We start from the raw sequence: 23,456 nt of genomic DNA on the forward strand, positions 1-23,456 counted from the left end.
GCCCTAAGTTGGGGCCCCAGTCTCTTTTTTGCTAGAGCAGATCCACCACGTGGCTGCACGCCAAGACTTGCTTCCCCGGGCTTATAAAGGAGGGCAAGGAGGAGATGGGAGCCTTGGCAATTCCCAGTGGTGGTTGAGGATTGAAAGCCAGAGTTTTGGCGTATAAAGCAATAACTCTGTGAGTAACATTGAGTTATGGCTGGAAAGCTGCCCGGCAGAAAAGGACCTGGTGGTGCTGGGTGACAGCAACGGAACAGGAGCCAGCAGTGGCCCAGGTGGCCAAGAAGGCCAACAGCTCAGAGACCTGGGGCTATTTAGTTTGGAGAAGAGGAGGCTGAGGGGAGACCTCATTGCTCTCTCAAACCTCTTCTCCAGGAGCTGCAGACAGGGAAATCCTGGAGTTGTACTGGGTGCTGGTCTCCTCTCCCAAGGAGCATCGGGTAGGATGACAGGAAACGGCCTCAAGTTGTGCCAGGAGAGGTTTAGACTGGATATGAGGAACAATTTCTTTCCTGAAGTGGTAAATCCCTGGCAGAGGCTGCCCAACGCAGTGGTGGAGTCCCCATCACTGCAGGGGTTCATGAGGGGAAGTGGTGCTTAGGGACGTGGTTTAGTGGTGGAGTTGGCAGTATGAGGTTGAGGCTTGGACTGAATGACCTTAGAGGTCTTTTCCAACCTCAGCAGTTCTGTGATTCCGTGACTTGACTGTTTAACCCCAAAGCATGTCAGAACAGCTGAAAAAGAATTTGAGTTCTCTGAAATGCTTGCCCAGATGAAAAGTTTCTGAGAGAGGGTGGCTGGATTGTGTTCTTTAACTCACTGACCTCTTCAGAGGGGCAGTCAGACACTGCTGATCAGATGTAGCAGGGCCTTACATAGCAAGAGGTGCTTTATTTACAGGCTGCATGTTCACTTACAGACCTCGAGGCATGTTGATAGTTATTTAACTGCAGATTTCTGAAGCAGCGAGCCAGGTGCCTGCTGGGCCGCGTTGTCTCTGCTTCCCAGCTTTGCATGTCCTCTCGCTGGCTGATTCACAAACCCCAGCCGTGTGCAGAAGGGGTCTCTCTCTTGTTAGTGTTCATTAGCAAGGTTCTGCTCTGACGGTTCCTATAGTATGTGCTTTGAAAACATTGAGTGCTAAGCTCTTCGCCCCTGTAACGAGCATGTGTATCGCTGGCTTGGTAATGAGCTGCATCCTGCCGAGAACGCGTGGCCCTGTGGGGAGCAGCAGTTTTGGTGTTTAGCTGCTTGTAGTAGTTAGGCCATAGAATCATGGAATGGTTTGGGTTGGAAGGGACTTTAAAGCCCATCCAGTTCCAACTCCCCTGCCATGGGCAGGAACACCTCCCACTGGATCAGGTTGCTCAAAGCCCAATCCAACCTGGTCTTGAATACCTCCAGGGATGGGGCAGCCACCACCTCTCTGGGCAACCCATTCCAGGGCCTCACCAACCTCATCTTGAAGAATTTCTTCCTAATGTCTAATCTGAATCTTCCCCCTTCCAATTTAAAGCCATTCCCCCTTGTCCTATCACTACGTGCCCCTCTAAAAAGTCCCGCCCCAGCTTTCCCGTAGCCCCCTCAGGTACTGGAAGGCCACTGTAGGATCTCCCTGGAGCCTCTCTTCTCCAGTCTCAACAAGCCCAGCCATCTGTCTGTCTTCATAGCAGAGGTGCTCCCACCCTTAGATCATCTTCGTGGCCTCCTCTGGACACCTTCCGACAGTTCTGTATCTCTTTTAGTCTGAGGACTGCAGAACTGGACACAGGAATCCAGATGGGATCTCATGAGAGCAGAATGTCCTTGCAGGCTTGTGCCGTGGACAGGTTGTCAGCGTTTTGGCCTTGGTTTTAATAATTAGTTTCTGTTCTCTGCATTCCACTGACAGAACAGGGCAGTTTCTGGTATCGGTGATGCTTAGGTTTGCCATTAATGCTCTGTTTTAATCAGTGCCGATAATGTGAGCTACAGGTTGGGGTTTAGGTGGTCTTCAAAAAGCTTTTTACGCTACAAGATTGGTGTTCTTTGTGCCGACAAGTTTTCTATCCCTATTTCCTAATGAGCATCCTGTGCCAACACCTTCTCACCCTGACTTACACAACTCCGTTCACAGGAGGAATTTCCTCCTGGGAACGTAGAAGTGCCATTTGTTCTGCACCAACTGGGGCTTTATTATTGCTCTGCTTTAATATCCCTGCTGCTGGGATGCTCTTGTTGTGGATGTCACATCTCAGAGATGTCCTTGGTGGAAAGATGTCCCCTCCTTGCCCTTTTTTTAGTGGAAAATGCTGCTACTCTGCTCTAGAGGTAAATAATACAGCTGTGAATGAGAACCACGGTGTACTTTAATTTTCCTGTATGTTCAGGATGAAAAAGCAAGGTGAGATCAGTTCTAGAAGAGGATGATTGTTCTGTGCGCTTTGCCCCTAGATTTACGTCTCCATGATCATCCCCAAAACTCTTGGTTTTTTTGCCATTTGATTATAATTTGCATTTAGATTGGCTGCCTGAAGGGGAGTCACTTGCAAGGGGAGATGGGGCTGTGAGGCTTGGGTCTCTTGCAGACCTGCCTGAAAATAGTGGCATTTACATAAAAAACTTTAGCTCCGTTGTGGATAAACACTAAAGGCATCAATTTCATTTAATTTTCTGTTGAGGGGTGTTCAATATAAGCATACAATAGTTCTGCAGCGGTGACGTTCCTGTCCCCCATCTCTCCTGCCTGACCCCTTATTCTTCTAAGGGCTAACTGTGATTGGGATTTTGTTGTTGGGGAGATGTGGAGTTGCTTCTGTTCCAGTTCACTGCAGTAGCCAGTTGTCTTTGCACATCGTAGGGAATTACTTAGTGCTCATTTACATAGGTGTCTCTATTAACTGAACAGGGGTTTAATGTCTCTTGGTCTGTGTGTGATGGTTACTAACATGTATGTCTAGCAATGGGTTCCTTTTGTCTGCATCCCCGTACGCCTCTGTGGGTAATTGTGATGAATCAAAACAGGTTTAAGCAGAAGTTGGGTGGCTCCTTATTAAGAGGGTCCTAGAATTGTTTGGTTGGAAAAGACCTCTGAGGTCACTAAGTTCAACTGTACCTGTCACTACTAAACCAGATCCCTGAGAGCCTCATCTGCTTTTCTTTGAAACACCTTCAGGGATGGAGACTTCACCTCTGCCCTGGGCAGCTTCTTCTAGGCTGGTGTTTTGGAGCAACAAGCCTATTAGAGGAACTTCTTTGGTGCACACTGGATTACATCCCACGCAATGCTTCTAGAAGTTTTTGATTAAGTAGTTTTTATGGCTGGTAAGGAGAAATTTGTTTCCTTGTGCAGTGCTACTGACCAGGTGTGTTGTGGTGATCGGCATGGGCCAAAAATGTTTGGGGTTGTTCAAGGTTAGGCTGTATGGGGCTTTGAGCAGCCTGATCCAGTGGGAGGTGTCTCTGCCGATGGCAGAGGGCTTGTAACTGGATGGCTTTTAAGGTCCCTTCCAACTCAAGCCATTCCATGGTTCTATAAAAAGAGCTGTGATTCCCTGTCTGGGTAGTAACTGGGTTTGTGTAGCTGTGGCTGCTACTTCTTTACTTGTGTAACAAGTGATAGGATGAGAGGAAATGGCCTCAAGCTGCGCCAGGGGAGGTTTGGATTGGATCTTAAGGAATACTACTTTCCTGCAAGAGCGATGAAGCCCTGATAGAGGCCACCCAGGGCAGTGGTGGAGTCCTCATCCCTGGAGGGGTTATAAAAACATGTGGCTGTGGCACACTGTTCAGTGGGCACGGTGGGTTTGGGCTGATGGTTGGACTGGGTGAGCTTAGAGGCCTTTTCCAACCTTAACTGTTCCACGATCTTTCATTACTCTTGAGTTGAATCAGGTCTGACCTTCTTGAGAGCCTCCAGAGGCTCAGACATCACCTTGTTTGCTTAAGAGACTTGGCTGTGCATTTTGCAAGCTCTTCAGTTCTTCACCTCAGTGTGGGAGTGTCTGTCTGTCTGTTTTCTTTGCTCAGCCGGCGTACCTCTAGATTTAAATTTTTTTTTTAACTTCTTTTTTTGTCACTTTGTCTGTATTTACAACTTCTTCTGCTCTTACAGCCTCCAGATGAATGTGTAGAGAGCTGAGTACAGAAGAGGAACAGATTCCAGTTTTCCTGTTGATCACCTTGTACAGTGAGTACCTTCACATTTCAGGAATAAGATTTTCTGTAGCGCCTAGTGTTGTCTTGAAATTGACTTCCCTGAGGAGCAGCATCAAATCTGCATGCTTGGACAATGTTGTACAAGTACAAGCTTCTTTGGCTTCAGTCTTGTTTTGGAAGAAGTGGGCTTCAGCTCCAGTTGTCTGAAGTGGTAAATGTTATTCATATCCCACTGCCAGTAGAGTGCACGTTTCTGCAGAGCAGAGATCGGATGCAGTTGTGTCTTGTACTGGCTCAGCGCTTCAGGGAATCGACACTGAAGGTGTTGCCACATAATTTAGCAATGTGTCATGTGTGGCTTCCTGGGCTCTGGAGCAGAGGAGGCTGCAGGGTCAGGAGAGCAAAGGTTCACCTCCTCTATTCTAGCCTTGTCGGACGTGTTGAACCCGGAGAGGAGGGTGGGTGAGGGCCCTGCCACAGCACACGCAGGGGTTACTCATAAAGCCCTGCTATGAAATCGGGCAAATGAGGCTTGGTTTGCGGGTAAGACAAAAGAACTGGGAAGTGTTGTCTCGTTCATGGCAAGGACGGCAGTTTTTTTCTGAAAATGAAGGAGAAAATCATTATTTCATGGGGAATTTTTACACATTAAAATATCTTGCATGCATGCTAATGGGCTGTGATAATGAGCCCATGCTTTATGAGGTGTCTACAAACGTGTTTAAACTTGCTACTGTATGGTACTTTCATAGTAAGTACTGGTTAATTGGAATGTTGTGGCCCGTCCGGTGCCATGGCATGACCAGGCTGAAGGAGTTAAGATGCTGCTGTAGGCGTCTTGGAGGTGGGAGACATCCCTTTGGGGTGAGTGAAAGGCAGGATGATGTTACTCCAGGGTCTGAAAGGTGGGAGGACATCGTGTCTGGGTGTGAAATGCAGGCGCAGCCACAGCAGGTGAGTGTGGGAGCTGCCCTGATTGACTGAGACCACCGCACAGTTCAGTTTATTGGAACATTCCTAGCAGGCAGCTCCCTTCTGGTTGATGTGGGTTCATGAATTTTAATACTGAGAGTGTTTGTTAATGAAAGACAAGGATGAAATAATACACTGAGACTGGAGCGTGGCAGCAGGTTAGTTTAAACACATCCTGGGAGAAGGGCAGAGAATTCGGTGCAAGAAGGGAAAAAAGGAGGCTTACTTGCCGATGGCTTCTTAACTTCCATGTCTGACCAGGGTAGCGTGAGATGCAGGATGTCCTTGGTTCAGATGTTCTGCTCCTACATATAACAGCAGCGTTTTAGCTTGTGCTGCGGGATTCAGGACAGTCCTTTTGCCCTAATTTTGTAACATACCGAACACTAAAGACTCTTCTCGGCTGGAGCACAGCTCCTGTGGTGAACAGGGTGATGAATAATAAAACTGAAAGCAGCACAGAGGTCATATGAAGAGCAAATGATGCTGCTATTGACCAACGGTGCCATCGTGCCATGGTCTTAATCGACAGATCTAATCCCAATGTGTGTTCAGAGTCAGATGTGCTGACTTCAGTAGCTAAAATAAGTCGATAGCATTGAATTCTCTTTCTCCTTGCATATCTTAAGTAGAACGTAGTAAGTTGCAGCCTGACAGCTGTGCGATCCACAGACGGCTACGGGGCTGTGTAGGCTTCCCTGAGGGCATAATTTGGCCTGCAGAACATTTATTACGGCTGGTGTCGTGTGCAGCAGGCTCAGCATTGACCTTCAGAAGCTGTTACGCACTTGTGGGCCTGATGGCTGGAAGGATGAACATAGGAGACAAGGATTTTGGGTTTGGAGTCCTTTAGTAGGGTAGAAGGCTGTGATTAAAGCAAGAAGACTGTATGTATGAATTTAGATCAGTAGGAGATAGCTGAGCAAAGGGCTGCACTTGGAAGAGAGCTGGAACAGAGGAAACACGAGAATCATGGTCTGTCCATGATTGCCATGGAGCAGAACGGGAAAAGAATTTATTTCCAGGGAGTCCTTAGACGTCATTCTTATTCAAGACTGTCTCTGTAGCACTAAATACCTGAATAACTGGGCTGCAGCTGGAATATAAAACTATCGTCAGGATGCTCCTCTTCAGGCATCACCTGAGGCTTCCAGGCTTGTTAGCAGAGCTGACTAGCGCAGCAGGTTGTATTGCAGGTCCCTTCCTAGGAGGGTGGGGCATCCTCTCTGTGGATGTGAGGATAGGTCTGATGGTTCCTGTGCAAGCAGGGAGCTTAGCTGTGTGCAGGCTCATGTGGCCTCTGTCTGCTCACAACTGAGAGTGCTTATTTTGAGATTGCAAGGGGGATTTGTGCTGCCTGTGCTTCCTGCCCACCATCCTCCTGTGGATTCCTGCTTCTTGCTGCTGTTCCTCTCAGAAGAGACCACAGACCTTTGCCTACTTTATTAAAAACTCAGAACCTGGCAACCAAGTTTGGGGGCCAGAGGTCTGTTCTGTCTCCAGCAATGGCCAGCAGAAACGGCCTTCATCTCACGCTGGTTTAGTTAGCTTGTATTTGAACCCATGTGGATTCTTGGCCTCTGTCCTGCTATCCCATGTTTCAAAGTTGAACTATAACTTGTGCAATGAGCCACTTTCTCCTGGTAATGGAACCCGCTGCCAACAAGTTTACTGGAATAAGCTTCTGTTGAGGGAAGTGTTGTTTGCTGTCTTTATTAATGATCTGGGTGAGGGGATCAAGTGCTCCCTCAGTCATTTTGCAGATAACACTGAATTGTGTGGGAGTGTTGATCTGCTGAAGGGCAGCCAAGTTCTGCAGGGGCCTCTGGACAGGCTGGATCCATGGTCCAAGGCCAGTGGGATGAAGTTCAACAAGGCCAAGTGCCAAGTCCTGCCCTTGGGTCACAACAATCCCACACAGCGGGTGCTCCAGGCTTGGGGAAGAGTGGCTGAAAAGCTGCCCCGCAGAAAAGACCCTGGGGGTGCTGGTCGACAGCAGCTGAAACATGAGCCAGCAGTGGCCCAGGTGGCCAAGAAGGCCAACAGCATCCTGGCTTGGATCAGCCATGGGGTGGCCAGCAGGAGCAGGGAAGGGATTGTCCCCCTGCACTTGGTGTTGGTGAAGCTGCTCCTTGAATCTTGGGTTCGGATTTAGGCCCCTCACTGCAAGAAAGACCTTGAGGGGCTGGAGCGCATCCAGGGAAAGGGAATGGAGCTGGGGAAAGGTCTGGAGCGCAGGAGTTCTGGGGGCGTTTGAGAGACCTGGGACTGGAGAAGAGGAGGCTGAGGGGAGACCTCATTGCTCTCTGCAGCTCCCACAAAGGAAATTGGAGTGAGGTGGGAGGTGGTCTCTTCTCCCAAGTAACAATGGATAAGGTGAGAGAAAATGGCCTCAAATTGCACCAGGGGAGGTTTAGATTGGATATGGGAAACAATTTCTTTCCGGCAAGTGTGTTGAAGCCCTGGCATAGACTGCCCAGGGAAGCGGTGGAGTCTCCATCCTTTGGAGGGATTTAAAGGCCTTGCAGTCATGTCAGTTGGGCTGATGGCTTAGTTGGCACGGTGAGGTTGGGCTGATGGTTGGACAGGATGAGCTTAGAGGTCTTTTCCAACCTTAATGATTCTATGATGCTATGGTTCGATGAATTGTTGTTTCATGTTTGCCAGTTCCATGCTGGTTTGGGTTCTGTAGATCTGTGTCCCCTCTCAGAGGTCTCTTTTCCAGACTAAGAGGCCTAATTAATTCAACTCCCCTTCTTAGAGAAGATGTTCTGTGTCTTTGGCCATTGTCACTACTCTTCTGACCTCTCTCCTTTTCATGGTAGCTTTTGGTCATTGTGCCTGTCTCTTTTTCTTCTGCTCTCAAATGTTCTACAGTATTAGAAACAACCATTCAGGTTCTGACCATCTGTCCTTTGCTTCAGTTTTCTGTCTTTATAATTGTGGAAAAGAAGCTAGAAATTCTGTATGCTCTACATAATAAGACTTAAACTTATTTTCCTCCAAGAAGAGGTTGATGCGTCTAATCTAAAGACTCTTATCAGGAAAGCTGTGAACAAGCCTGATGTGTTCTAGTGTGCGAAGTCAGCAGAACAATAGTGTTTGACCAGGAGCTCTGGAAGACGTGTAGCTTTAAGCTGAAGCTGTCAGCCAGGATATGAGATGTATCTTTGTATCTGCAGCAGTTTCGGGAGCCTAAAGTGCTGCTGGTGTGTGCTGCGCCTTCTAAATGGGAACAAGAGACACTCTGGATATTAAACCTTCTCCCCGTCCCTACTGGGTAAGAGTAGAAATAGTATCGACAGAGATAATTGTTCTTATTGAGAGAAATATAAGAGAGCACCATGAAACAGGTACTGGTTCTGCAAGGGGAAGGCATGCTTCTCCACCCCATAACAGTTTATTAGTGCTGTGGTGTCCAAAAAAGTAGAGCTGGAATAGAGTGTGATTAAAATCTGATCATCCAGGATTGTGGTCTGTGGTGCTGGGCTGCACACTGAGGCACCTGGGGCTGCAACAAGACTGTGGTTTGTGTCTCTACCCTGACTCATACCTGTGGCTTTTGTGTTGCCCTGAGGTGGATCACAAGGTTGGTTGAAGTCCTGCCCTGTGGGCAGCCTGAGAAACCTGTGCCTCACTTGGGTAATTGCCTCTTCCTCAGCACTGAGTCAGAGTTCTGTGGATCATCCAGAGCAGTTTTTCCCTGTGGAGGTTATCTTCTGAGTCCTGGGGCATCCTCCCACACGCCTCGGCTATTCATACCACTGGGCTTTTCTTCCTCTTTCCTCTTTGCCACCTTTCCCTGTGCTTCCTTCTTGCTTTTAAACCCGAAGAACCCACACAGTTGTTCGAGCTTGCCTGTGCTCTTGGCAACTCTTGTTCTGTTCAGAGAAGCCAAAGGACCTGGTTTCCATCAGCCTCAGCCAACCCCTTGTTTCACTGTCAGGGCACGGGTATGGTTTGGGCACCGCTGACTGTCTCTTCTTTACCAGTACTGTGCCAAAAGCCCTGCAGCTGGAGGCTGATGCCACCTCTTCGGTGCCAGCCTGTGGTATCACAGTACTGTAAATGAGACCCACAGATGTGCGCAGACCCAGTCCTCATAGAAGTTTTCTCTTGAAGAGACCAGGGTTGCTGTTGTGTCCAGGAAAGTATCATAGAATCATGGAATGGTTTGAGTTGGAAGAGACCTCAAAGCCCATCCCGTTCCAGCCCCTGCCATGGGCAGGGACACTTCCCACTGGATCAGGTTGCTCCAAGCCCCATCCAACCTGGCCTTGAACACCTCCATGGATGGGGCAGCCACAACTTCTCTGGGCAACCTGGACCACGGCCTCCCCACCTTCACAGGAGAACAATTCTTCCAAAGATCTCATTTCAATCTCCCCTCTTTCAGCTGAAAACCCTTCCCTTTGTACTACCCCTGCAAACCCTGATCAAGAGCCTCTCCCCAGCTTTCCTGGAGCCCCTTTCAGCACTGGAGGCTGCTCTAATGTCTCCCTGGAGCCTTTTCTTTTCCAGGCTGAACAAACCCAGCTCTCTCAGCCTGTCAACAAATGTACAATCCTCTCATTGCATGAATTTATCCAGGCACTGTAATGAAACACCAGCTCCTTAAAGCATCACCTGGCCTGCCAAGATGTGTCACCCTGGGCCCACTGAGCTGTCCCTCGCACAACCGTGCAGTCCTGAAGCCAAGCTGTGGAGTCCCCCTGGACAGGAGGAGGAAGAGGGATGGAGACAAAAACATCCAGAAACTGTAGGACAATCTGGAGGCTGTTGCTACCTAGGGTGTCCCAGCCCCTGTTAGTCTGAAGTTCAGGACTGTTGAGGTGAGGTTTTTTCACTCTTTCCTTGCCTTCTTCGTAAAGAATGTGTATTTATGGTTCTTTCTCATTCTTTTTACGCGTGCTTATATGAAGTTGCATGTAGCTAGCCTGCCAGCCCACAGACAGCCTGCTCTAACAACTTCACATGTTGTTCCGTAAGATAGTAAATTGAGAGTAATTTTTATGTCTGGGATCAGAACAGCTGAATTGGCTGTTTCTCCTGTTGGTTTCAGTGCTATTTTCGTTTGGGCAGACCTTGGAGGGTGTAAATGTGCCAGACATCGATCTCTGTGAATGAAGGATCCAGCTTTTCCTGGACAGTGGTGGAATATCAAGTCTATTTATTCCTATTTTATGGGTTTTTAGAACATTGAATAATAAAGCCAGTGTGGGAAGAGCTTGTAAAACGCTGAGTGACGTGTTGGACCTCTGCTCTGGGCTTTAAAACCTTTCATGGTGGCGAGACTCCATGTAGGTTAAACCTCATGTTACCTTGGGGTGAGGGAAGGCTTGGTGACCTTGATGGGATCCCTGCTGGGTTCTGGCTACACTTGGCAAGTGGTAGGCTATAAATGGGGAGCTGCAAGGAGCCGTCGAGTGCCTTCACCCAGGGGACTTTTCCATTTAATAGAGCCATTGAAAGTGAGCCTTGCGGCTGCGGGGGACAATGCTGTCATGGTAGAGCTGGAACAGGCTGCCTTTGTGGCACGATTACAAAGCCCGCAGTATGCGCTGGAGTGCTCCTGCTTGCTCAGCCTGTACTATCAGTTCGGTTTCTGTTCTTCTCCCTTCCCCTCCAGGAACTGGTTCCTATTTAGGTAGAATAAGTCACTGTTTGTGTGTTTGTCTTTTCTGCCTGCAGTTCTTCTTGAATCACATGGCAGGTTAGAGGAAGAGCACTCGAGTGAACTAAAACCATCAGGTTGCACACAAGATCCTCCGTGATCTGTTAATGCAGATTTGCAATTATCCATCCCCCTTATCCTTGTGGTGCTGCTGTTTTTTCAGCATTAAATAACAAAGCTCAGCCATCCCACATTGGGCTGTGCCTCCAGCTCCCCTGCTGCTCTTCTCCAGGCTGTTCTGTGGGTTCATTCCTGAACTGTCCCTGGGGAGGTGTCTGAGTGGGTTTCCTCACTGCGTTTTTCATTCTGTCTTTACTACAGATACAAGGCTCTGGGATGGTTTTTCTGCTCCGCTGATATCATTTACCCCCATCCAAAAAGAAGTGGGGAGAATCTGTTCGTTCCTGCTCAGAAATACCATGCGGGACTTCCTTTTGAAGCAGGGATAAACATTTACTGACGTTTTTGAAGGAGGAGAGAGAAACAGGCAGAGACTACCTGGACTTGTAGCTTGGAATTTTTATGTTGAGGTAGAGGACCTGCAGGATTTCCTCGTGTTTGCTGTGAGGGAGCGTTTTCTTCTTGCCTTTTCTTCATGCTAATCTACAAGTATAGTTTGTAGAGACCACACTCTGACCCTGTGCTCTCTGCTTGAGAGACAACAGCAGCTGATGAGGCACGATGTCACCTGGAGTCTGGGTAGCCTGCTGGGACGGGTCCCTAAAGCCGTTTACAGAATGAATTGGAAGTAGAGCTTCTGCCAGCCTGGAGAATTGTGGGGTGACTGGGATCTTCTCTGCAAAATAGGATAGAGCTAAGGTATTATCTCTTCTATCTCCTGCCCAGGCAAATAACTCTGAATTCAAATTATACCCAAGTTTGCTAAAAGGATGTTGTGTGTGGATGATGGATCGGCTCAGGAGCTGGATGGAGGTTAAGGAGTTGAGCCTGCAGTGGCTGCCTCTTTGTAGTCAGACAATCTGCAGTGGATCTGGCCTGATGGTTCTTTTGCTTTGCTCTGCTCTGGTTTGTTCCATCAAACATCCTAGGAACTGTAGCATTGATACGTGGCAGTTCTGGAGGCACTTCCACTCCTAAGGAGTGTGTCTGTGCCAGTCAGGAATGAGAGGGCTCTGCGTTGTGGGAAGCATCAGCTTCTGGGTAATTTGTAAAGCACAGGCCTTGACCATTTGTGCTCATTGAAAGACTCTGTTGCCTACAGGAAAGCTGGGGAGGGGCTCTTTATCAGGGAGTGCAGGGATAGGATGAGGGGTAATGGTTTTAAGCTGAAAGAGAGGAGATTGATACGAGATTTTTGGAAGAAATGTTTTCCTGTGAGGATGATGAGGCTCTGGTCCAGACCGTCTAGAGAAATGGTGGCTGCCCCATCCCTGGAGGTGTTCAAGGCCAGGCTGGATGGGGCTTGGAGGAGCCTGATGCAGTGGGAGGTGTCCCTGCCCATGGCAGGGGGCTGGAACTGGATGGGTTTTGAGGTGCCTTCAGAGCCAAACCGTTGCATGATTCTAAGAATGGGATTGGTAACCCTGGGGAGTGGCCAGATTTCAGTTTGATTTAGGCACTTCTCGCTTCCCTTGGTTTCTCCTGCAGTATTATTCCTTATCCAAAGCAGGTACTGGGAGCCTGTGCTGTTGGAAGTACTTTAAATGTATCTAGCCTTTGGCATCCGACAAGGGAATGGTGTTGGAGTCTGGAATACTCCCGGGTATTACAAAGCCTGACAACATGAAAATGTAGCAGTAATTATTTACTACAATAAAGTTATTCCAGAATGGTTAAAAGGGTATTAAAGGGGCTCTCCAGGAGGTTTGCATCACTATAGTAATGGAAGTAGGGAACACTGTTTGCCAGTAGCACTAATTTGCTTCTGTGAGTAAAATCCATAGACAGCTGGACACAAACACTTCCTCGACAGCCTCAGACTTGATAAAGGATTGACAGTTTGGATAAAAGGGCATTAGCTCATGCTGTCAGATGAGGCTTTTTTCTATGCTGAAGGTTCCCCTGGCAGTTCGGAGCGAGGCCCCAGGGAACAATTACGGGAAGTGCAAGTGAAATCCTCCTTGCTTTTGTGGGAGCAAGGAAGTTCCCAGCGCAAAGCAATCAGAGAAGGCCCTGCCTGATATGAAAAGAGTTTACTTTATGGAATTGTCCTGTCATCACTCAGCAGGATCATTGACTTCTGATTAGGAAGAAAATATAGCTGAGCATTTGTGTTTGAGGTTATAAAGTCCTCTTCAAAAGGCAGAGCTCTTGCTTAGCCAAGGGCTGCTCTGACAAGAACAGGATGCTTGTGACTCCGTTATGCTAGTATTGATGTAATAACTGTGATTGTTTAAACAATGTGTTTCTCGCTCCTTCTTCCTCCTGTTGCAAATCAAGGGACGAGTGGGAATCAGCATTGTTGGTTTTGGAAAAACAAAAAGAAGGTTATTTAAATTTTTCACTTTTAGAAATGATTTTGTCTTGTGTTTCCTGCTGCTGCCTGGAGACGCTGATGGCTGGGGGATACTTGTTTCTTACAGACCTTTCTTTAGTTGCCGCCTCCAAAGTAACATAAGAGCTAAGGGCAGGCCAAGACTTGTACCTTCTGCTGGTAGCAGGAAGTCTGGAGTGGAAATCATGAGCATCTCACTGTGAAGGTGATGCTTGAAGTCTGAGAAGAGGTTATCTTGGTCCAGAGCGGTGAGCAAAGCTTAGCCTACTGTGAAGGCTCCTGGGCAGATTGGGTTTCATCTCTCTGAACAGGTATCAGCCTGGACCTGTGTTAGATGGTGCTGCAGAAAATCTCACCCCAAAGCTTAAATCTTAGTCTTTAACCTTTATTCTTACGAATATATGAAAAGTCACGTAATTGTTTTGCATAGTAGTGTTTACGCTGCTCAAAAGAGAGGGGGAAGGAAGGTCATGGATCTGTTGAAGCAAGTACAGAGGAGGCTAGATAATCTGAGGGCTGGAGCACCTCCCATAGGAGGACAGGCTGAGAGAGTTGGGGTTGTTCAGCCTGGAGAAGAGAAGGCTCTGGGGAGACCTTAGAGCAGCCTCCAGTACTGAAAGGGGGCCTGCACGAAAGGTGCGGAGGGGCTCTTGATCAAGGAGTGAAGGGATAGGATGAGAGGGAGCAGTTTGAAGCTGCAAGAGGGGAGATTGACGTGAGTTTTTAGGAAGAAAAGTTTTCATGTGAGGGTGGGGAGGCCCTGGTCCAGGTTTCCCAGAGAAGTGGTGGCTGCTCCATCCCTGCAGGTGTTCAAGGCCAGGCTGGATGGGGCTTTGAGCAACTTGACCCAGTGGGAGGTGTCCCTGCCCATGGCAGGAGGGTTTGGATCTGGATGGGCTTTAAGGTCTCTTCCAACCCAAACCATTCCATGGTTCTGCAATTCTGTGAAAGTCAGTCTGGAATGAGCTGAGATGTGTTGTGCTGTGCCTCAACCCTCTGCCCAAGTGCCCAGTGGTTGTTGCTGCTGCCCGGTGCGGTTTTGATCTGAGACGATAAGATTTGGGCCTTTTAAGGCAGTTCCTAAGAAAGCACTGTCAGAAGAAAGATTTAAGTTCGAAGGAGTGGGAGGTGAGTGCTCTGCTGCACTGAAATTGCCCCTAAGGTAAGGAGGATGCACTTCTTCCCATTCCTCTCATCTTCTGTATGGGGCTGCGCGGATCCTCTGCTTCAGCCTCCTGATCCAGCTGCTACCTTTCCCTGTGGGCAAATTTAGAGTCCTTTTAATTCTGTCTCGAGCACTCACTGTGAGGCATCGCAGAGCTGATGCCTTTGAGGAGGACAGGAAGCTTCCCTTGGGTCTCTAGGGAGCTAATTTGTACCAGTACTCTTAGGTTGGCCAGCCAAGTGTGTCTTTATTTCTGAATGCTTGTGCCTCTGAGATCTCATACAAGTGAGATGAAGTGTCAGCCTGCTGCTCTCTGTAGGGTTGGAACTGCACAGTTCATGGGTTTGGACCTTTAGCAGGAAGGGGAGGGAGAATTGACAAAGTATTTGAGCTGAAATTGCATGTTTTAGCCTTTCTGGTCAAAGTTGGGTTTTGTTCTCTCTCAGCAAGTTGTAGATTCTTTCAACCTTGAACTCTAAGGCTAAAGCTCTTTTAAATAATTATTATTAGTTTATTTTGTCAGTGGTAGTAGCAGGAGATTAGAAAGGGTGTGGGAAAAGTGATCTGCCCCTGCCAGCCTTGATGGGCGATACACAGCGGTATCTCCTCCAGGAAAGCTGGGGAGGGGCTCTTTACCAGGGAGTGCAGGGACCAGAGAAGGGGAAGTGGTTTGAAGCTGAAAGAGGGGAGATTGAGATGAGATAATAGAGATAAATGTTTTCTTGTGAGGGTGGTGATGCCCTGGCCCAGGTTGCCATGAAAAGTGGTGGCTGCCCTATTCCTGGAGGTACTAAAGACCAGGTTGGGTTTCTTTTGAGCAACCTGATCCAGTGGGAGGTGTCCCTGCCCATGGCTGGGGAGTTGGAACAGAGTGGGCTTTGAGGTTCCTCCTGCCCAAACCGTTCTGTAATTCTGTGATTCTACTTTGCTTTCTGATGTTGAATTTTGTTTCAATACAGTAAAAGAAAATCTAAACTATTTACAAGAGAAAGTATTTGTTTATAACTGCGTGTTTTCATGCCATGATTAGAAAGAAAAAGGAAATTAGGAAAGGAATTGCTGTTGATCAGGAGCTTTTCCTGGAATGAAAAGTTGCCTTGAACACAGTTCACTCTCTCCAGAAACTTAAAATGGAGCACAGCCCGAATAGTCAAGCTCTTAAAAAGCCTGTTGGTAATCCCAGATCAGCAGGGGGTGGAGAGAAATATCTACAGGAAGAAACAACCCTGGCTCTGCCTGTACAGCCTGGAGTTTTTCAGAGAGGCTTTCCCTTCTTTGGAGAAGGTGGAAATGCAGAGCAACTTAAGAAAAGCAAGTGGTTGAACCTGATGTTGTTGCTGGGTCTCCAAATGTACTTTCTTGCTCAAAAGGAGGCTGTCAGGTTTTCCCCTCATGTTCATTTTATTTAGAGTAAGTGTTCCCATTAGATTATGTGTGTGAAAGGGTCCTGGATGCTGTCTGAGATGGATAATAAGGGAGCAAGCCAAGAGCAGCATTATTTATAACCTGTGGTTCTCCTCTTAGCATTAATGAGCTGTGGCCCAAGCACAGGTAAAACGTCTGAGACTTCTCCTCCTTTCCTCCTAAAGCTGTGATCATTTCCCTCCCCAGGCAATCTGTCCTTCACCACCATTAGTGATTACTTGTTTTTGTCTACATTCAAAAGCTGAACCACATTATCCACAATTGATGTGCGCTCCTGTAGGGTGCAGGGTGCTATGGTGATCTGAAAGCTCGTTCCTTTGTTGGGAGAGGAATACTGGGTGTGAGATACAGCTTTAGAGTTCTGAAGCTTTCTAAATTTAGGCCGTAGTTGTGTATTGTAGCTGAACTGCTCTGGTGTCAAGCTGGTGCCCCACAGAAAGGCTTTGCTCCCAGCATTGTGCTTTCACTGATCTTTTTGTGCTGATGTAGATCTAATTCCATCCTTCCCAGTACTTTCCTTCCAGCTTAACTCTCTTGTCAGCTCACTGTGGATTCAGGCTTGCAATCGTTTGGATTGGAAGGGATCTCTAAGTCCATGTAGTTCCAACCCCTCTGCTGTGAGTAGGGACACCTTCTACTGGATCAGGTCGCTCAAAGCCCCATCCAGCCTGGCCTTCAACACCTCCAGGGATGAGGCAGCCACCACTTCAGCTAGGGCCAGGGCTTCACCACCCTCACAGGAAAACATTTCTTCCTCAGATTTCATCTCAATCTCCCCTCTTGCAGCTGAAAACCATTCGCCCTCATCCTGTCCCTGCACTCCCTGATCAAGAGCCCCTCCCCAGCTTTTCTGGAGCCCCTTTCAGTGCTGAGAGGTTGCTCTAAGGTCTCCCTGGAGCCTTCTCTTCTCCAGGCTGAACAAGCCCAACACTCTCTGCCTGTCCTTGGATGGTGCTCCAGCTCTGGGATCATCTTTGTGGCCTCCTCTGGGTGCTGGGGCAGGAGCTCCCTTTTCGGCAGCCGCAGCCCATTAAATCAGTTGGGCAACAGTGCAAAACCACATCCTAATTGAAGTCTCTCGTGCTGGTAGCGTGTGTCTGTATTGAAAGGTGTTTGTGGTTGTTCTGCTTTCCCCCTGTGGTAAGAGGTGTGTGGGGCTGGCATCCTAAAAGCAGTTCTTTCGGGTTACTGTTAGCCTGGCTAAAGTTACTTCTCCTGAAAAGAGCTGTGTATGCCAACAGCCACCTTGCTCCAAAGCAGCGCAGAGAATTGCGATCAGATCACGTACGCGGTGCACGCTCTGTGATGGGCTGGGTTACAGCCAGCTTGGCAAAATGATTTGAAAAATGTTTTGCTGTTTCTTGCTGGATGTTGTTGGATACTTAATGGAGCTCTTTGGCAGTAATGAGCTCCCTCCCCAGGGATCTTTCCAGAGTCATTAGTCTCAGTGAAGGATGATCTGGAAGAGTCTGCCACATAAGAAACTGCCGCTTCTCTGAAGTGTGGAATGTTTTTGGACGTGGGAGCAGCAAAAGGGGTCCTGTGAGCCATCCCTGAGCAACTGCAGGGTGGTAACACAGATGCGCTTGGGATGCTGTACAGAGGGGGGAGGGATTGCTATATCTCTCTGTAAATGTCTCATACAGGTGTTATCGCACCCTGGAAAATCCCTGAACTTGAAGGACAGTTGAGGGTTGCTTTGCTGAACTTAACCTTGGGCAAAGTTAAAAACAACCAATCAGCCAATAAAATGAAATGTGAAATGATAAAGAGTTGGCAGTCGTGCACCCATGGATTTGTGTGGGAAAGCCAACCTCTTATTGTAAAGGACAAAATAACAGTGCCTGGCCCCTGCTGCTTGCCTGTGTAGGCACAAGGGCACCTCCTGCAGCCTTGTGTGCTGAGCCTCCAAGCTCTCCTGGCATTGCCTTGATTCAAAGTTGTCATCAAGACAAAGTGCAGTGTAAATACTTCTGCAGGAAGTGCTAGGAAGTGCTCAGGATGCCATGGACACCCTTAATAACGTCTCAATATCTATCTTGCTGTGGGCAGTCTTAATTTAACTTGAAGCCAAGGTCACAGATGAGATTGCAAGCCAAAAACCTGACTCTTACACTAAAAACTAATAGATGAGGTTGAGATGCATTATTTTAACCCCTGTATCACCACCATCCTGTGTGAGCAGGTTGGAGAAGCAGCTCTGTGCTGGATGGCAAAGGAAGCAAGTGATTACGTGAGCCCGGAGTGGATCTGGCAGGTGGGGCTGAGGAGTCAGAGAGGGGGTAACTAAACAGAGCACCAAACATCGTGTGACTCTAGCCCAAATGTTCATGATGTCTCCTGGCAGTGCCAGGTTGCAACAGCGCATGTGACACTTGGATTGCAGAACCAGCTGCCTGGTTCCCTGGCTGTGTTTCAGGTTTTCCTGGGTCTTTTAAGCTGCCTCTGCCTTGGATTAGCAAAAGGAAGATGATGGCCATCTGCGTGGGGCAGTGACAGAGGTGAGTTATCAGTAGTGGCCTCACTATGGCATGTAGTAGCCTTGTGTTGCGAGCCGTACCTTGCAGCTCCCATGGGAAGTTGCTGTGACCATTCAAGCTCCAAAGGAAGCTTGAATTGGGCTAGGGGAAGCTTTCCATCACTTGTGTTTAGTCTGAATGCTGGTTGCAGCTCTGGACAGTCCCCTGTCTTGTTGAGCACAGCAGCCAGATGGTGGTGAAACCTGTCTTGTGCCTTGTGGGGCATGTGGTGTGAAGCTAGAAACATGGATGGAATCTAAATTATATATATATATAATCAGTTACTATGTTTGTATAACTAGTTGGGGATCTGAGCTCTGCAGAAGGAAGTGTCCTACAATATTCCTGGTGGATGGTAATATCTGAATAAGATCACCACGCAGGAGGTGGGTTTTCATGCCAGATGGGCTGGCCCAGTTGTCTGGAAAAGGGGCGTCAGAGAGAAGCTGGAGACATGATGGACAACTTGAAAATGTCCTCTCCTCTGCTGCAGTAAGAAAGCATAGCCAGAATGACACTGAATTTGAGTAAGAGAGTCTGGAGTGTGAGCGTAAGAGTAGGTGATTTGCAGGGTGATTTGTATCCCCAGGGTCTTACGTTCTTGATAGTTCCTTTAGGCTGAAGAATACTTTAACTCAGTGCACTCAACTGCATATGAAACCAGTGGGCCTGTAGTTTGTACGCTTGTAGAATCCTTGAGGTTGGAAAAGACTTCCAAGATCAAGTACAACCATCAGCCCAACCTCACTGTGCCTGCAAAACCATGTCCTGAAGGGCCACGGCCACATGTTTTTTAATGCCTCTAGGGATGGGAAATGCTGAATTGCTGCTGAACTGGCGTGTCCGAGGGGTCTGAGACAGACTCAGCTGCACGTAGGCATCTGGTTTTGCTGTTGCAGGTGAGGGAGCTGTGTTTGTCCAGCTGCTTGGCAGTGGGCATCGCTCAACACCAAGCTGCTGGGGGAAAAGACGTCCTCATTGCTGCGGAGATCCTCCTTTCATACTTCAGAGTGTAAGGCAGCAGGGGTCTTTGTCCAGAATGTGGTAGACAAGAAATTGGAATGAAAACAAGTTTTTAAACAACATACTTTGCACGATTATGTTCCTGTCCGAGCTTCTTCTAGGCTGTATGTGTGCTGGGGTGAGAATTTTGAGAACTGGTGTATTTTATGCCTTTTTAGTGTCTTAAGCCTTTGAGTGCACTCCACTTATTCCTAGGTTTCCTTTCCAACTGCATCATCAAGTGTATATCCAACTGAAATACCTACTTAATCAGCTGCCTCAAGGCATTTTTTTTTAGCAAGGAAGAACTCTAAATACACTCTGTTTCATGGTAAGATTTCAAGCAGTGGCCACTACTGTGTGTTTAGGGCTTTTAGGTGTTTATGGGTGTTCTTCCTGTCCTTGCAGATGTTCTCAGCTACTCCTTGTGGATCCAACAACCTGACCCTTCTCCTTTTTAATATAAGTTTTCCATGTTGATTTAGCAAACAATTGGCTGGTTTTATCTTGAGAATAAGCTCTGTTTCACGGAAGACAGTGGTGTGACTGCCCTGCCTGTGTAGGTGGTTTAAATACTTCACGGCTCTTGTGCTTTAAATATTTCACTGCTCCTTTTTATCTCCACTGATTCTCTCTGCTTTAACTCAGCATATTGGATTAAATTTAGATCTACAGGAAAGCTAGTGAGAGGTTCTTTATCAGAGAGTGCAGGGATAGGACAAGGGGGGAACAGTTTGAAGCAGAAAGAGGGGAGATTGAAATGAGATCTCAGGAAGAAATGTTTTCCTGTGAGGGTGGGGAGGCCCTGGCCCAGGTTGCCCAGAGAAGTGGTGGCTGCCCCATCCCTGGAGGTGTTCAAGGCCAGGTTGGATGGGGCTTGGAGCGACCTGATCCAGTGGGAAGTGTTCCTGCCCGTGGCAGGGGGTTGGAACTGGGTGGCCTTTGAGGTCCCTTCCAACCAAAACCGTTCAATGGCTCTATGGAATTTACACTAATACTTTTTTATTTTATCGCACTGGAGAGCGATGTGTGTAAGGTGGAGTAGAAAGCTTGTCTGGAATGGTAGTAGTAGCTGATGATGGCTGGGCGTAAAGCTGCTTTGAAATACTTATTTGTGCTAATGTAACATCTAATTAGAGGGAGGACGGATGAAATGTGAGTGTGCCTCGGTGTGCAGACACTCCTCTTGGCCTCAGCGAGGAGAAACTCAGCCAAAAGCTGAGGACCTAAGTCCTGGATCAGAACATCACTTTGGGGAGATTGTAGAAGTGTTTTTCCTCTCAGGAGAGAGACCTGGTTTTAGGGCAAGCGGTTGCTGAGCTTAATGAGGATGTGCTCTTGACCTATGGTGGGGCTCTTGAATTGGCATTGTGTGATCTGAGCATAGGTAGTGGTCCAAGAGCCTGGGACTTTGAATCACAGAGTCATTAAGGTTGGAAGAGACCTCTGAGTTCATCCAGTCCAGCCATCTCCAGCCAACTCCACTGTGCCGACTAAACTATGTCCTAAAGGGCCATGAATGCGTGTTTTTTTGAACCCTTCCAGGGATGGGGACCTCACCACTGCTCTGGGCAGTCTCTGCCAGGGCGTCACCACTCTTGCAGGAAAGAAATTGTTCCTAATTCCAATCTAAGCATCCCCTGGCACAACTTGAGGCCATTTCCTCTGATCTTCTCTCGTCCTATCACTTGTTACCTGGGAGAAGAGACCAGCACCCTACTTGCTACAGCCTTATTTCTGGGAGCTGCAGAGAGTGATGAGGTCTCCCCTCAGCCTACTCTCTTCCAGACTATACAGCCCCAGGGCCCTCAGCTGCTCCCAGATCCCCTGGGCTCCAGACCTTTCCTCAGCTTCATTCCCCTTCCACAGATGTGCCCCAGCCCCAGAATGTCTTTGTTGGAGTGAGGGGCCCAAAACTGAACCCAGGATTCAAAGTGCTGCCTCACCAGCACTGAGTCCATGGGGATGAACCTGCTGGCCACCCCATGGCTGATCCAAGCCAGGATGCTGTTGGCCTTCTTGGCCACTTGGGCCACTGCTGGCTCGTGTTCAGCTGTTGCCGACCAGCACCCCGAGGTCCTTTTCCACCAGGCAGCTTTCCAGGCCTGAAGGGGGGTTGTGACATCTCCCTGGACGGTGGCTTTATGAAGGTGAGTGTCTATAAAGCGGTGTTGAGAAGCAGCAATCCTGCAGCAAGCAGCTCTCAAATATGGGAAACATTTCACCGCTTAAGCCCAGTCAGCCTGGAAAGGCTGCATTGTCTTTGATGAAGAAAAGCAAAGGAAGAGCAATTGAATTGATTTTAACGACTCCTAAAAGAATGGCAGTGCTTTAAAGCAGGTTTGTAGTGCTCACACTCATCTCTGACCAGCACGACCAGAGCTGGCTTGGTTTTTCTACGAAGTCAGGGTTCCTGTTGCAGCAGCAGTTTGAGGGAGATAAGAGGGATCAGCTTTCTCCTGGTTGCGGGTTTGGGAAGGCTCTTGGTCTGGAAATGTTAATTTGTGGTTTGATGGTGTGTCTATCTATGGGGTGCTTCTTGAGTAGATACCTGGTGTTTGAAGTCCCTGAGATATTCATTGCCCTTTCCGTAAAATAGGGATAAATACCTCCTGATCTACCCAAAGGGGCTGTGTGGGTTTAATTAATGTTTGCAAAATGCTTGTGGATTGCATCTTTCATCTGGGAATCTAAAGGCAAAACATATTCTCGGCGTTCTCGCTTGGCTTTGCAATTATTCCTCCAGCTGTCGTGAGCTGTGCCAACACAAACTGCTCTCCTGTCAGCAAGGGATTGTTGAGGCCTTGTGACTTGTTTTGATTTTAATATTCTCTCCCCCTACACTTCCTACATAAAATACAGCATGCTTTCCAAATCCAGGGAAGAGAATGAAATGGATTCCTTTCCACCACAAACTATTTCTATCTTATCCTGTGCTTTTTTGTTTGTGTCTTTTTTTTTTTTTCTTTTTTTTTTTTTTTCCATAGTTTATTCAATCCCAGTCACTCCAGAGATGATGCTGGCCCACGTGTTGTCATTTCTTATGTTAAGGTGCATGTGAAATGCCAGCTGAATTCCTCCATTCCCTGGACCCGGTCCCTCTGAGCTCATTCTGGCAGCATTTTGGGAGTTAAAAAGTACAGCTTTGCTCTCCCAAATGGTGATTTTATTGTCAACAGGACTTTGCGAAAGCCTTTTGATAAAGAAATTGGTATCAGTCACATTTATGTTTAAAGGAAGGCTTCTGTATGTCTCGAGTCTCCAAGAGAATAACGTTAAGCTTAGCAGTTTTTAGATTAGACAGTTACAGGATGAACTCAGGTTGAGGTTCAGCCTTTCTACAAGAACATAAGCCTGTCGATGAGGAAAAAGCCTCTGGTTTACATGTCTTCGCTGTTGTTGATGCTTGCTGTGGGGCTGGGCCCCGTGCCCTGTCTTCATGCTCCCCACTGTGCCCTGGCAGCACCGTCAGGGCGGTCGTGCTTGGCTGGCTGGATTTGTACGGGGGCTGAGCACGGAGTGCCTAGAAGAGAAATACTACGGAGATGGGGAACTGGGTTTTGGGTGAACTGGGTACCCCAAAGCACCACCACAAGCCTATCACTTGGGGAGCTGTGGCTGTAACTGTTACTCTTGTGAGTATCTTGTGAGGATTCATTAATCTTGAATTAAAAGCATGGGTGGACACTGAACGAATGGTGAAACCCTGGCATCAGCTGCCCAGGGCAGTGGTGGAGTCACCGTGCCTGGAGGAGTCCAAAAAACCATGTGTCCGTGGCACTTGGAGACATGGTTTAGTAGGCACGGAGGGGTTGGATTTGATGATCTTTAGAGGTCTTTTCCAACCTTAGCGATTCTATGATTCTAATTTTTGGAAAGCAGACTGGTTCTGGTGACAAATTCTTTTATTGTTGGTAATGGTTTACGAGCCAGAAGAATAAAATCTAGTGCAATAACTTGTTTTCCCTTCTGCAAATCCCGTGTCGTGCATTGCTGTGCACACAGCAGGATGTGGTTGTTCAATGCCTGGTGCGTCTGGCTTGAGGGATTTGATGCTCCAAATTGAAATGAATGTCCCTGGTTCCCACTAAGGGTGAGGGAGTTGTG

General features: G+C 47.9%; 1 protein-coding gene across 5 annotated transcripts in view; it reads left to right on the top strand.

Annotated features, from left to right (window-relative positions):
- EXTL3 (exostosin like glycosyltransferase 3) overlaps nt 1-23,456 on the top strand; it is a 130,864-nt gene that overhangs the window by 25,180 nt on the left and 82,228 nt on the right. For 4 of the 5 annotated variants that reach the window (XM_069850633.1, XM_069850636.1, XM_069850634.1 and 1 more), the window contains exon 2: nt 4,094-4,168. The exons of the other annotated variant lie outside the window; for it this stretch is intronic. The gene's annotated coding sequence lies outside the window, so the exon portion shown is untranslated. The remainder of the gene's footprint in view (nt 1-4,093; nt 4,169-23,456) is intronic. 5 annotated transcript variants of the gene reach the window in all.

This window comes from Phaenicophaeus curvirostris, chromosome 2 (genome assembly GCF_032191515.1).
Source record: "Phaenicophaeus curvirostris isolate KB17595 chromosome 2, BPBGC_Pcur_1.0, whole genome shotgun sequence".
Taxonomy (NCBI): Eukaryota; Metazoa; Chordata; class Aves; order Cuculiformes; family Cuculidae; genus Phaenicophaeus; species Phaenicophaeus curvirostris.